At 40.1% G+C, this 10,125-nt stretch overlaps 1 protein-coding gene across 1 annotated transcript in view; it reads right to left on the bottom strand.

The window, feature by feature from the left end:
- Positions 1–736: 736 nt before the first annotated feature.
- The window catches only part of LOC126456977 (uncharacterized), a 168,621-nt gene continuing 159,232 nt past the window's right edge, over positions 737–10,125 (bottom strand). Inside the window, exon 9 of the mRNA XM_050092921.1 lies at positions 737–1,450. The gene's annotated coding sequence lies outside the window, so the exon portion shown is untranslated. The remainder of the gene's footprint in view (positions 1,451–10,125) is intronic.

Here is a 10,125-nt window from a genome sequence, read left to right as displayed (position 1 = left end):
GTGTTGCTGTAGTTTCTTTCTAAGTTTTGTCTCAGAGTTATGGAATCCGTATTGCTTTGGTTTCCTCTGTTTTCTTTCACCTGTGTTATTACATTTTTGATTTCATTACTGATGAGCTCTCTTGTCAGACCAATGTTTACCTCACTTGTTTTCTTTTTATTTTCCTGTGTAAGAATGCTTTCCGATTCAACCATGGGGTTTTCTATGTATTTTTCGTCTATCTGTTTTGCTGGCATTATGTTTCAGACTTTTTTTAAAGCAGTGTCAGTAAAGTTGACCAATCTTGGATAGAAGTGATGTTTTTTGTTAGACTGGGTGTAGTTTGTAGCTGTGTTGGGTGTTTGTTTAGCTTTTAAATCTTTGTCACATGAGCATGCATCTTCTAGTGGCATGAAACCAGACATGACTTTTAACACAAAGCATCCTACACCCAATGTGGACTATTTCTTTCAAAATGTGGAAGTTTGTTTGCAGTTGCCCACAGTTTAATAGAATATGCTAATGTAATTTACTTCAGTTTCTGTTTTCTTTTCCATGTACTTCTGTGAATAAATGAACTATACCTGTGTATTTTACTGTGTACAATAGCGTTTAGCAAACTTTTTTGCGTAAATCTCAAGGTACATTTACACTGCAATATATGTATTACAACTTGTAGAAGTTCCATACAGATAATTATAGACCACTCTACCATAGGAGCTCTTAGGAAGTGGTACCAGTAAGTAAATTTATTACATTATTTTACAAGTTATATATTTGGTAATATTTTACATATTTACAATAATTACATTACATAAATTAATTATTTTCCGTATTGCCATCATATAGAACCCCAAATACTGCAGAAGATTTCTGTATATTCTTTTCTGTTATCATTCAACAATGATGGTCAACAACCAGTTTTGGGCAGTGGCGCCATTGGAGTACGACTGTCCCTCCAAGACCCAGATATTAAGTTCCTCTCATTCCCTTCTCCGTTGTATGTTCCTGGGGGAACATACATTTGAGATTTTGTCACCACAGCAGCCTATGGACTCAGCAGCATTTGTTTCCTCAAAACTCTGAAAACAGAGCTCATAATACCAAACAAATTTTCAAGATGATGACCTGCAAATGGCTTAATGATATTTTCTTCTAAACAAAAGGCTTCATAGCAGGGAGGAGACCTGGTGTTGGTATTTGTAGAGTGGTGTTCTCTAACATACTGTAAGATGTGAGTTTCTATGTATGTCATCATATGAAAAGCAACATTGTGTGCCAACATTCAAATGTATTATTTTGTAACTAGCATCAGCAATTACTAGCAAAACAAAATAAAGTTCCACTATTGGGTGCTGCCACAAAGTCAATGTGCCTTCCATGTATAGATCCCAAATGCCTGGGGGTAAAAATTCCATTTTCTTTCACACCCTTTGACAGTTTCCAGCCATTTGTTTTCACATGCAGTTAGCTGAAAAAAAGAATTGTTTTAATTTCATTTACATTTGGACAATCCAAATAAAATTTTTGAATACATTAAGATATACGGAATATAATGTGTAGCTCATTTTGCCTACAAAATGTGTTATATTTTTTGAAGGTCATCGAAGCCTCATCCCCAGGAGGAGAAGAAATTATTTTTCATTTGGAGGATCATGAGGTGGATGATTTTATTTTTGGTATGTTTCCACAAGTAGTTGTGGAAATTGAAACAGCTCCTCCTAATGGTAAACATCAAGAAGAAATTGCAGGTGCCAGTGGCCGTGCAGTGCCAGTCCAAGCCAAAGTGCTAATTTAAGTAGTTAGAAAAGAACAAGAAAACAGGTGGAAGAAAACAGTTAAGAGAATTTTCAATAAATAGTTTAAACAGAGTGGGTGAGAATTTTGCTAACAGAAAATTGGATTGGTTTAGGCATTTAGATGAAGTAGTTGCCAATAAATTAAGGTATTTGTTTGAAAATGGCCATACACCAATAATGGCCATACACCAATAATGGGCATGTTAGGAAACGGAATTTTGTTTGCAGGAGGTAACTGTCGATCTGATGAATGTAATGAAGGAAAGTAATGTATGAGAATGCCTAAAAAACACACTTTAATATTGTTGGGAATGTACATTATGCAAAAAGTGTTGTCAGAAATTTGATATTGTTTTACTGGCTGAAACAAGTAAATCATTCCAAAGCACTAAAAAGTATCTCACTGTTAGCAAATTTTACAAAATTTATTTCCTTTGAAGAGCTTATGAAATATGCTTTGCATTTCAGGAAAGAAATCAGAGTATATTTCTCTTTCTTGAGGTTTGTTATAGCTAGTACATTGCATTTCTCATTAGACACTTCAGTCTCACGTATACAGTGTTGATCATGTATTCACAAATTAAGATAAAACTTAACTGAAACTGTTCTTGGAATTATAACAAAAAGAAATGTAAGAGCTCATATTATAGATATCAAAAAGAATAGTTAAGTGCTCACTGTCACTATAAACAATAAAAATTATAAAACAATTTTTTTTCAAATGCTATTTTATCCATCTATACTAGGCAAAAATGAGGACAAAATTGTAGGGCAAGGTATATCTGCCAGCTTCACAACAATTAATAAGAGTAAGTTAAAGAATTTCATTACATATTCTTTTATTTATATATTATATATTCTTACATTATTATTTTACTTCCTTACAGTTAGGAATTTTAATAACTTCCATCCTAACTTCACTTCCTGGGACAAAACTTGCACAATGGCCTCACAAATCCAAACAATAATATTGCATATTGAGCTTTTTGATATCCTAAAGTGGGAAAGGAATACCCAATGGCCAAGAATTGAAAATTATTGCCAACCGACCCTCTGGTGGAATCGCTTCCCAAAAGTTTGTGGTTGTTCTGTACACAGGAGAAATTACAGGGGACATCAAACTACCGAAGTCTTAAATGCTCATTCTCACCTAATTTTTGAAATATGCACCATCTTTGAGAGTTAATTATGCATAAGATCTGCGGGTAGCCCATTTGCGAGGGAACTCTCATTGCCACCTTGCACATACATGGAATAAGAAAGCCACTATTGTCTAATTACACTATTGATGAGAGATTCTGGAAACAGTATCCACCATAAAACGTCTAGAAGTGAATATCTAGAGCAATCGTAAGTGGAATGACCACATGAAACAAATAGTACGAAAAGCAGATGGCAGACAGAGATTCGTAGGAAGATCTTAACAAAATGTAAGCTCATCCATGAAGGCTGTCACTTGTTCAACTGATTCTTCAGTACTGTTCATCTAATGGGGCCCTTACAAGATAGGATTGACAGAAGTGTTATGCCTCAGGACAGTATCCCCAGGGGATGACAAAAATTTGTCCAAGTTCTACCTTTGCTGCTCCCACAAGCCAAACTGCCTTCTAGGGGGAAATGCTGAGCCAGTTGACAAACATAGAAGCTATCACAGCACTGGGGAACAACAGAGCACTCAAGGGTGCAAGTGAATCATAGTGGCATTATGAAAGCCAAGAGGTGCCACCATACTAGTGACAAAACAGAGTATGGCAAGGAAGCCTAGGTACAACGCAACAACAAGTATTCAGGTGTCAAACCAACAGAAAACAGCCTCTGAAAGGTTGTTTATGCCTGAAAACCCTAGGAGAGCTGACAGCAAGGGAAAGTGCCCACATGAAAACCCCACCCTTCTTAACAAATGTCTGATTATAAAAACTGAAGGAGGATGGAGGAAAAAAGAAAAGAAAGTGAAGAAACTGATGACATCAGCTGCATCGGGACTTGATGCAGTATTGGAGGTGCCTAGTGAAAATGTGTGCCAGATCGGGACTTGAACCCTCACTCTCCTTCTTACTAGTCAGTTGTGTTAAGCACTTTGCCATATGGAGAGGTGCCACCATACTAGTGACAAAACAGAGTATGGCAAGGAAGGCTAGGTACAACGCAACAACAAGTATTCAGGTGTCAAACCAACAGAAAACAGCCTCTGAAAGGTTGTTTATGCCTGAAAACCCTAGGAGAGCTGACAGCAAGGGAAAGTGCCCACATGAAAACCCCACCCTTCTTAACAAATGTCTGATTATAAAAACTGAAGGAGGATGGAGGAAAAAAGAAAAGAACGTGAAGAAACTGATGACATCAGCTGCATCGGGACTTGATGCAGTATTGGAGGTGCCTAGTGAAAATGTGTGCCAGATCGGGACTTGAACCCTCACTCTCCTTCTTACTAGTCAGTTGTGTTAAGCACTTTGCCATATGGAGAGGTGCCACCATACTAGTGACAAAACAGAGTATGGCAAGGAAGGCTAGGTACAACGCAACAACAAGTATTCAGGTGTCAAACCAACAGAAAACAGCCTCTGAAAGGTTGTTTATGCCTGAAAACCCTAGGAGAGCTGACAGCAAGGGAAAGTGCCCACATGAAAACCCCACCCTTCTTAACAAATGTCTGATTATAAAAACTGAAGGAGGATGGAGGAAAAAAGAAAAGAACGTGAAGAAACTGATGACATCAGCTGCATCGGGACTTGATGCAGTATTGGAGGTGCCTAGTGAAAATGTGTGCCAGATCGGGACTTGAACCCTCACTCTCCTTCTTACTAGTCAGTTGTGTTAAGCACTTTGCCATATGGACACAGTGCTTATCGTAAACGCACAGACTATCACAGCTAGCTTCTTGCTGACCATCTATGCAACTCCAATGTGAGGTCCACAGCCACGAGGTGAACTTCATAACAATGTGGTTTGGTGAGAGACTGATATTCCCTTTGCTTTCTTGTTCTGTATTTTCTTACGGCTACATTGAGCCATAAGGACCTTCATAGTACATTAAGAATGTCGTTTGTTAGACCACATGAACCTACAGACTTGTCTCAGTTCCGTGGGAACACTAAAGAAGTTTACTTGCAGCCACTGAGGCATCCGTACTGCAGTTTATATGGGCATGACTGCCATGTTTTCAAGCAGTGTCAGCTACCTGTAGCAAATGTAGGATTGGTCATGAAGCACACCAGGGCACAGAATCTCATTGGGCTATGATGCTGCATACAGATTAAGTGTCATTTAATTCCCTTTTTTGTGCCTATTGTGCATGCAGTTCCCTTCTTTTCCAGTATAATGGCAGCTGGAGTTTACTCACAAATGCCACACATGAGTAGCCACTCTGAATGAAACGGGTGAAACTTTGAAGGGGCAGACGGCTGCATTTTAGAAATTCTAACAGAACATGGGCAAAACAATGAAGTATTTTGAAAGAGAAATGAGCAATGAGAAGCTGTTGGGGACTAAGGATTCCTTGATTAAGGAGAAAATAAAACTGTATTGAGTGTACCCACCCATTCCATCAAATCCTGTATCAGCTAAACTCATAGTGCCATTCTCAGAAAAAGCAACAAGGATGTATCTATTTTTATTAGTGGTGCAAAGGATGCCACCAAACTAGGAAAATGGTCACAAGTAACGTCATTGAATACGGCTAGATTAAGGTAAGCAGGTGATGCAAAAACATACATTATATACCATGATACCTCAGTAAGGTCCAAACATTTGATGAACTGCTAACAGTCTAATACAAAGCTATCAGAAGCAGGACAGCATGGCATTCTTCCAGGAAAAACTCAATGGACCATCACAGAAGCACAGCGAATTGGTGGACTCCTTCTCTGACAGAATTAGGAAACAGAACTCACAAGCATATGAAATAATGCAGAATGTGGAGTCTGATAGAATGAGTCTGTGTGAGGCAGAGAACAGGGCTCTGGATGTGTTTCTCATAGGTATTCCTGTTGAAATGTCAAGAAGGATCCGAAAGGAGAACCCAAGTGACTTATCTGCTGCCATTAGGATTGCTGCGCATGGAAACAGGGTGATCACAGTGTGAAGTGGAGCATTTTAAAAGTGAGCACATGGGCCACATGAGGAAACAATGTCGTCAGCCTGAATGTTATGAATGTGGAGTGGTAGGCCGCAAAGTGCGTGACTGTTGGAAGAAAGCATCAGACAAGCAACACCATTAAACGGGAACAGGGATGCCTCATCCTTAGGATGGCATTCCCAGCAGAACACAAGACCACAGAAACGAATGCAGAATGGAGTGTTGCTTGCTAGCGAAGTAAATATTGATGATGAGGTCCCATACTACGAGGAGCGTAGGGGACGATGCGGGAGATCCGCACCGCTGTACTAGGCAAGGTCCTAGCAGAGGTGGTTTTGCCATTGCCTTCCTCCGACCGTAATGGGGATGAATGATGATGATGAAGATGACACAACAACACCCAGTCATCTCGAGGCAGGAAAAATTCCTGACCTCGCCGGGAATTGAACCCGGGACCCCATGCGCGTGAAGCGAGAATGCTACCGCAAGACCACAAGCTGCGGAATACAAATTTCTGGTGGATATAGTAACTCACATGTCAGTAGTCAGTCTGGATCTTTTGGCCAGAAAGACACTGAGGTTGTCACGATATAGGTCACATGGAGTAGGTGATAATGACACGAAGTCATTGGGGACGCCGCTTTTCAGTTTTAATGTGGGGAATAAGCCTTTTCGATGGCACGTAGACGTACTGCTGAGTGTTTGTGAGGGGTATTGTGGAAACATCATGCAGAAATTAACCTTTTTCAATGTACAACTGAATTTGGTGGGACATTTTTTCCGCTAGGGGCAACAGCTACAAGTGTTACACTGTCACAGGGTTCACCGATCATTTAGGTGGTACCCAATAAACTGCGAACACTGGCACGAAAGATCAATCCAAGTGATACAACAGGGTGAGCATGGATACAGATCTACCTAAGGATTTATTCTATGTTATAGAACCATAGGAAACTAATTACGAATTGGATAGGTCACACTGTTTTGTATGCAGAAGTATAGTACACGTCAGTGAAGTGGACAGAGATTTTATAATTCCGATCAGTATTCAATAATTTTGACAGGGACAAAGTGAGTTGGCCAAAGGGTTTGCTAATTAGTAATTTGCATGTTTTGGAAGAGATGACAGGGATAGGTCAAGTGAGGACCTCTGTTGCAAACAAAATGACAATGTGTCTGCATTACATGAGAAGTGAAACATTTGCAGGGAAATAATAGAGAAGCAATGGAAGCTTTGTTACTGCAGTTCATGGATTTGTTTAATCCGAGTGGTTCATTAGCAGGAATGCCACTCACTCAACACAGAATATCATTGACCATACCTAGCTAATGGTATTATTGAGCATAGTCATAGTCCCTGGGGAGCATCTGTAATTTTGGTCCCGAGAAAGTCACCAGATGGCACTAAAAAATACAGATTTTGCTGTGACTAAGTGATACCTCAGTGTGTGAACAATCACCAGTGCATATCGGTTACAAACAGAGACTCTTGACAACTTGAGTCAGTGTAATTATTTCTCCACAGTGGATCTAAGTAGCGGATATCATCAAACAGAAGTAGTGCCAGACGATCAACCAAAGATAGCTTTTTCTGCTTGCGGGGGCGGGATGAGGCATTTCCAATACCGTAGAATGCCATTTGGGCTCAAGTGTGTTCCCACCACCTTTCAGAGATTATTGGATGGGGTACTTAGGGGATTGAAACCAAAACAATGCTTGACCTATCTGGATGACATAATGATGTTTTCAAAGGACACACATGGTGGACGGAGGAGGTATTCAGAAGACAGAACAGCATGATTTTCATTAAGAATTGATGAATGTCATCCTGAAGCAATCGAAGTAAATTATCTTGGGCATATAATTAGCAATGAAAGTATAAGAACAGATCCACACTTGGTCTCAGGAGTCCAGAATTCTTTTTCCACTAATGACACTTAAACAGCTGCAGAGTTTCATTGGCTTCTGTAATTGTTATTGACAATTCGTGAAGGACTTGCTGAAATGGACCTTTGAACTGTTCATTATGGAAAGGAGTAAAATTTCAATAGTCTACCAAATGTCACACAGTGTTCGATACTTTAAACCGAGCATTGACGTTGGGCCCAGTTCTGATATTCCCAATTTGAAAAAAAGTTATTCTGTTTTGTGATACAAGTAATTGGCTCTGGGGGTTGTCCTAGGACGGGATGCAGATGGTAAAGAGCATCCTGTAGCATACACATCCCAACAATTGAACAAAGCAGAGCAAAATTATTATATGACTGGGAACAAATCCCTTCCACCCTCAAATCAATTGGAGAACAAAGATAGTTCATCGCACAATTTCAAAGAAGTTGAGACATTATGTTAGCAGTAGCCAGGAAAATTGGGGTGTATATTTAAATTTTATAACATCCGTGTACAATTCTGAAGTCCATATGGTTACCGATCTTTCACAATACAAGGTAATGTAGGGAAGAAAAATGCCTTCAGCTTTTGAAGTAATTAAGCCGAAGCTTGGGTCCGATGTCAAATCGCTAAAAAAGTTTGCAAAAAATTATGAGACATGTGACAACAAGTAAAACAAGCAAAAACAAAAGCTTCAGAATGACAAAAGGAGGTGGGACAATGCGTAGGGAGGTTACCGCAATACAGGATTGGCCAATGGGTATCAGTGACGAATCCAAACACACCAAAAGGCAAAATAAAGAAATTCCTGATTTGATGCCATGGACCACACCAAGTAGTGAAAATGTCACCTGTCAATGTTAAAATACAGACACCAACGAAGACTGCAATTATTCATGTAGGACATATTAAGACTTGTAAGCAAGCTGGCAATTTCCTGCCACTGATACCAGCAGCTTCTGCAGTACAGAACGTAAGGTCGTAGAACAAAAGAGAAACAGATGACTGATTACCAGAGTAAGTCTAAAATGCCTTATGGGGGTTTTTTGGGGAAGGAGACCAGACAGTGAGGTCATCGGTCTCATCAGATTAGGGAAGGACAGGGAAGGAAGTCGGCCTTGCCCTTTGAAAGGAACCATCCCGGCATTTGCCTGGAGCGATTTAGGGAAATCACGGAAAACCTAAATCAGGATGGCCAGACGTGGGATTGAACCGTCGTCCTCCCGAATGCGAGTCCAGTGTCTAACTACTGCGCTACCTCGCTCGGTAAAATGCCTTATGGCCTTAGACCATGTTGATAGGTAAGATTTGAGATTGCTGTTTGCCTATATTGCTCTTCATTTGTTCTTGGGTAGATCATTAGGAAATCATCCAATTTTATTTTGTTTTATTTATAGTATGTTTTAAAGTTTTATTTTTATTGACAAGGGATTGACACAATGTTAAGTTTTGTCAATGGGGGTACCATTTGGTCTGGGTAATATTGCCTACTGAAGGGAGTGGGAGATAAAGGTTCCTTTCTCTCAGGTCACATACCGGAATGGGTACAGGTATGGACCAAAGATGTACTAATAATTTCAGAGTAAAGAGATGCCTTCATTCTAATTCTAGGAAGAATAGCTAACGTCGTATAATGTGTAACTACTGGTACAAAATATGTAGGATGAGGTTATTATGGGTACTCAAAACCGAAAATTTCAAGCAGAGTTTTCTGAAGGAAGGGGGAGATGTTATCCCCAGGATAGTATCCCTGGCAGACACATTAAAAATTCATCTAAGTTCTACATTAGCAGCTCCTGGAATATAATCCGCCTATGTCAGTGACCAGCACACTGCCAGCTAGAGGGAAATGCTGAGCGAATTGCAGCAAACAAGGAAGGTAACACGACATGGAGGAACGACCAAGTGTCCAAGTCTGCAAGTGAGGAATAATACATCATGGAAGCCAAGAGTTACCATCATATTAGTGACTAAGCAGTGTGTCATGAGGAAGGCTAGGTACAATGCAACAATAAGTATTCAGGTGCTGAACCAGCAGAAAAAAAGCCTCAGAAAAGTGAAGCTGTGAAAGTCTGAAGTACCAGGATAGTTGACAGCAGGAGAAAAACAAGGATAGATATTGTCATAGCATCTCCACTGCCATATAGTATATGGGAAGCGCCAACATAAATGATCCACCCTTCTTAACAAATATCTGATTGCTGCATGCTAACTGTTGACAGCCCAGTGCATAGTCTTAGCCCTAGTGTGCAACTACCCAGTGTAAGAGGAGGCAATGGAGGTTGACCCTATGCACACCTAGCTGTCTTCAATTGTCATTGGAACCATGATTCTGGCTGGAAGGATGCTGCTGCTGCTGCTGCTGCCGCCAGTTGCACTGCC

The sequence above is a fragment of the Schistocerca serialis genome, chromosome 2 (assembly GCF_023864345.2).
Source record: "Schistocerca serialis cubense isolate TAMUIC-IGC-003099 chromosome 2, iqSchSeri2.2, whole genome shotgun sequence".
In the NCBI taxonomy this organism is placed as follows: Eukaryota; Metazoa; Arthropoda; class Insecta; order Orthoptera; family Acrididae; genus Schistocerca; species Schistocerca serialis.
This window is presented reverse-complemented; position numbering and strand designations above follow the sequence as displayed.